Raw genomic sequence first — 5,350 nt, 5'->3', positions numbered from 1 at the left:
CAAGGGAGTAGAACTCACAGAACCACTGGAACCACCTATCCCAAGGCCATTACCACCCAATACAAGCTTTAAGTGGGTACAATCCTTAACCTTTAACTGTGTTTTTCTACTTGAATTTGGTTTGCTTGAAACAGATGGCCAGCTTAGAGCTCTCTGCGGCTTTAAGAGTAAGCGGGAAATGGCTCGTACTCAGAGCTGGTTGATGAGCGGATAATTTATACGCTTTTTGGCATTGTTTTTAGTATGATTTTAGTAGGATCTAGTTAATTTTAGGGATATTTTTATTAGTTTTTATGTTAAATTCACATTTCTGGACTTTACTATGAGTTTGTGTGTTTTTCTGTGATTTCAGGTATTTTCTGGCTAAAATTGAGGGACTTGAGCAAAAATCAGATTCAGAGGTAGAAGAAGGACTGCTGATGCTGTTGGATTCTGACCTCCCTGCACTCAAAGTGGATTTTCTGAAGCTACAGAACTCAAAATGGCGCTCTTCCAATTGCATTGGAAATTAGACATCCTGGGTTTTCCAGCAATATATAATAGTCCATACTTTGGCCGAGTTTAGACGACGCAAAAGGGCGTTGAACGCCAGTTCTATGCTGCAGTCTGGAGATAAACGCCAGAAACACGTCACGAACCAGAGTTGAATGCCAAAAACACGTTACAACTTGGCGTTCAACTCCAAAAGAAGCCTCTACATGTGTAAACTTCAAGCTCAGCCCAAGCACACACCAAGTGGGACCCAAAAGTGGATTTATGCATCAATTACTTACTTTTGTAAACCTTAGTAGCTAGTTTAGTATAAATAGGACTTTTTACTATTGTATTTACATCTTATGGTTTTTAGTTGAACTTTGGATCATATTGATCACGTATGAGGGCTGGCCATTCGGCCATGCCTAGACCTTCATCACTTATGTATTTTCAACGGTAGAGTTTCTACACACCATAGATTAAGGTGTGGAGCTCTGCTGTTCTTCATGAATTAATACAAAGTACTACTGTTTTTCTATTCAATTCTACTTATTCCACTTCTAAGATATCCATTCGCACTTCAACATGAATGTGGTGATCGTGACAGTCATCATCATTCCCTATGAACACGTGCCTGACAACCACTTCCGTTCTACCTTAGATTGAATGAGTATCTATTGGATTCCTTAATCAGAATCTTTGTGGTATAAGTTAGAACCCATGGATGGCCATTCCTGAGATCCAGAAAGTCTAACCTTTGTCTTTGGTATTCCAAGTAGGATCTGGGAAGGGATGGCTGTGTCGAGCTTCAAACTCGCGAGTGCTGGGCGTAGTGACAGACGCAAAAGGTTCAATGGATCCTATTCCAGTATGATCGAGAACCGACAGATGATTAGCCATGCAGTGACAGCGCATTGGACCATTTTCACTGAGAGGACAGGATGTAGCCATTGACAACAGTGATGCCTGACATACAGCTTGCCATGGAAAGGAGTAGGATTGGTTGGATGAAGACAGCAGGAAAGCAGAGGTTTAGAGGAACGAAAGCATCTCTATACGCTTATCTAAAATTCTCACCAATGAATTACATAAGTATCTCTATCCTATTTTATGTTTTATTTATTTTTTAATTATGAAAACTCTACAACCATTTGAATCTGCCTGACTGAGATTTACAAGGTGACCATAGCTTGCTTCAAGCTGACAATCTCCATGGGATCGACCCTTACTCACGTAAGGTTTTATTACTTGGACGACCCAGTGCACTTGCTGGTTAGTTGTATCGAAGTTGTGACAAATTATGAATTAAGATTAGAGCACCAATTTTTTGGAGCCATTACCAGGGATCACAATTTCGTGCACCAAGTTTTTGGCGCCGTTGCCGAGGATTGTTCGAGTTTGGACAACTGACAGTTCATCTTGTTGCTCAGATTAGGTAATTTTCTTTTTGTTTTATTTTCAAAAATTTTTCAAAAATCTTTCAAAAATTTGTCATCTGTTTTTGAAAATTATTCTAAATTTTTAAGAATGAATTCTAGTGTTTCATGAAGCATGTTGAAGCCTGGCTGGCTGTAAAGCCATGTCTAATTCTTTTGGATTGTGGCTTCCAACCATCAGCATAGAGGCAAGTTAATTTGAATATCAGTTGTTGCATGCCTGATTTATATCCTAAAGCTGGCTGGCTATTAAGCCATGCCCAACCCTTGGATTGGAGCTTTAGGCCAACATTGAAAGATTCCTGGGATTCTTATTAAAAATTTTGAATTTCTTATTTTCTTTTCCCTATATGTTTTCAAAAAATAAAATAAAATAAAAATATACAAAACTCCAAAAAAAATTAATAAAATCATAAAATCAAAAATATTTTGTGTTTCTTGTTTGAGTCTTGAGTCAATTTTAAGTTTGGTGTCAATTGCATTTTTTCTAAAAATTTATGCATTTTTCAAAAATTCATGCATTCATAGTATTCTTCATGATCTTCAAGTTGTTCTTGGTAAGTCTTCTTGTTTGATCTTGATGTTTTCTTATTTTGTGTCTTTTCTTGTTTTTCATATGCATTCTTGAATTCTTAGTGTCTAAAAATTAAAAATCTTTAAGTTTGGTGTCCTGCATGTTTTCTTTTCTTGAAAATATTTTCAAAAATAAGTTCTTGGTGTTCATCTTGACATTCAAAGTGTTCTTGGTGTTCATCTTGACATTCATAGTGTTCCTGCATGCATCACATGTTTTGATCCAAAATCTTCATGCATTGAGTCTTTTTGATGTTTTTCTATTTCATCATTAAAAATTCAAAAATTAAAAAAATATCTTTCCCTTTTTCACTCATAAATTTTTGAAATTTGAGTTGACTTTTTCAAAATCTTTTTTAAAAAAATTCAAATCTTTTTCATTTTTCTTATTTATTTTCGAAAATTTTAAAAATATTTTTCAAAAATCTTTTTCTTAATTTTATCTCATAATTTTCGAAAATATTATCAACAATTAATGTTTTGATTCAAAAATTTCAAGCTTGTTATTTTCTTGTTAAGAAAGATTCAAACTTTACGTTCTAGAATCATATCTTGTGATTACTTGTGAGTCAAGTCATTAATTTTGATTTTAAAATTCAAATCTTTTTCAAAACTAATTTTAATCATATCTTTCTATCATATCTTTTTAAATCAAATCTATTTCAGAAAAAAAAAATTTTGATTTTAAAATATCTTTTCTAACTTCTTATCTTCTTATCTTTTCAAAATTGATTTTCAAATCTTTTTCAACTAACTAATTGACTTTTTGTTTCAATCATATCTTTTTCAAAACTACCTAACTAATCCTCTCTCTCTTATTTTCAAAAATTTCCTCTCTCCTTTTTCAAAATTCCTTTTTTTTAACTAATTGTTTTAAATTTTAATTTTAATTTTATTTTCCCTTTAATTTTCAAAAATCATCAACTCCTTTTAAAAAATTATTTTCGAAAACTTCTCTCTCACCTTCTTCTATTTATTTAATTACTTACTAACACTTCTCTTCATCTCATATCTCTGCTCCTATCCTCACCCTTGTGTTTGGATTATCCATTCTTCTTTACATTACATTCTTTTCTTCTTCTACTCACACAAAGGAATCTCTATACTGTGACATAGAGGATTCATATTTTCTTTGTTATTCCCTTCTTTGTCATATGAGTAGGAGCAAGGACAAGAATATTCTTGTTGAAGCAGATCCTGAACCTGAAAGGACTCTGAAAAGGAAACTAAGAGAAGCTAAAATACAACAATCCAGAGACAACCTTACAGGAATTTTCGAACAAGAAGAGGTGATGGCAGCCAAAAATAATAATAATGCAAGGAGGATACTTGGTGACTTTACTGCACCTAATTCCAATTTACATGGAAGAAGCATCTCCATTCCTGCCATTGGAGCAAACAATTTTGAGCTGAAACTTCAAATAGTTTCCCTGATGCAACAAAACTGCAAGTTTCATGGACTTCCATCTGAAGATCCCTTTCAGTTCTTAACTGAATTCTTGCAGATCTGTGATACTGTTAAGACTAATGGAGTAGATCCTGAAGTCTACAGGCTCATGCTTTTCCCTTTTGCTGTAAGAGACAGAGCTAGAGTGTGGTTGGACTCTCAACCCAAGGATAGCCTGAACTCTTGGGATAAGCTGGTCACGGCTTTCTTAGCCAAGTTCTTTCCTCCTCAAAAGCTCAGTAAGCTTAGAGTGGATGTTCAAACCTTCAGACAGAAAGAAGGTGAATCCCTCTATGAAGCTTGGGAGAGATACAAGCAACTGACCAAAAAGTATCCTTCTGACATGCTTTCAGAATGGACCATTCTGGATATATTCTATGATGGTCTGTCTGAATTAGCTAAGATGTCATTGGATACTTCTGCAGGTGGATCCATTCACCTAAAGAAAACGCCTGCAGAAGCTCAAGAACTTATTAACATGGTTGCTAATAACCAGTTCATGTACACTTCTGAGAGGAATCCTGTGAGTAATGGGACGCCTCAGAAGAAAGGAGTTCTTGAAATTGTTTCTCTGAATGCCATATTAGCCCAGAATAAAATATTGACTCAGCAAGTCAATATGATTTCTCAGAGTCTGAATGGAATGCAGGCTGCATCCAACAGTACTCAAGAGGCATCTTCTGAAGAAGAGGCTTACGATCCTGAGAACCCTGCAATAGCAGAGGTAAATTATATGGGTGAACCTTATGGAAACACCTATAACCCCTCATGGAGAAATCACCCAAATTTCTCATGGAAGGATCAACAAAAGCCTCAACAAGGCTTTACTAATGGTGGAAGAAACAGGTTTAACAATAGTAAACCTTTTCCATCATCCACTCAGCAACAGACAGAGAATTCTGAGCAGAATCCATCTAGCTTAGCAAATTTAGTCTCTGATCTATCTAAGGCCACTCTAAGTTTCATGAATGAAACAAGGTCCTCCATTAGAAATTTGGAGGCACAAGTGGGCCAGCTGAGTAAGAAGATCACTGAAACTCCTAGTACTCTCCCAAGTAATACAGAAGAGAATCCAAAGAGAGAGTGCAAGGCCATTGATATAACAATCATGGCTGAATCCAAGGAGGAAGGGAAGGACGTGAATCCCAAGGAAGAAGACCTCCTGGGACGTCCAGTGATCAATAAGGAGTTCCCCTCTGAGGAACCAAAGGAATTTGAGACTCATCTAGAGACCATGGAGATTCCATTGAACCTCCTTATGCCATTCATGAGCTCTGATGAGTATTTCTCATCTGAAGAGAATGAGGATGTTACTGAAGAGCAAGTTGCCAAGTTCCTTGGTGCAATCATGAAGCTGAATGCCAATTTATTTGGTAAAGAGACTTGGGGAGATGAACCTCCCCTGTTCACCAATGAACTA

At 36.0% G+C, this 5,350-nt stretch overlaps 1 non-coding gene across 1 annotated transcript; it reads right to left on the bottom strand.

Annotated features, from left to right (window-relative positions):
* Positions 1-4,171: 4,171 nt before the first annotated feature.
* On the bottom strand, positions 4,172-4,279 carry LOC148561444 (small nucleolar RNA R71). Its single transcript, XR_015888086.1, has one exon. It is a non-coding gene; the product is annotated as a small nucleolar RNA R71 (small nucleolar RNA).
* Between the last annotated feature and the right edge of the window lie 1,071 nt (positions 4,280-5,350).

This window comes from Arachis ipaensis, chromosome B6, assembly GCF_059453495.1.
Source record: "Arachis ipaensis isolate K30076 ecotype BB chromosome B6, ASM5945349v1, whole genome shotgun sequence".
NCBI classification, from domain to species: domain Eukaryota; kingdom Viridiplantae; phylum Streptophyta; class Magnoliopsida; order Fabales; family Fabaceae; genus Arachis; species Arachis ipaensis.
This window is presented reverse-complemented; position numbering and strand designations above follow the sequence as displayed.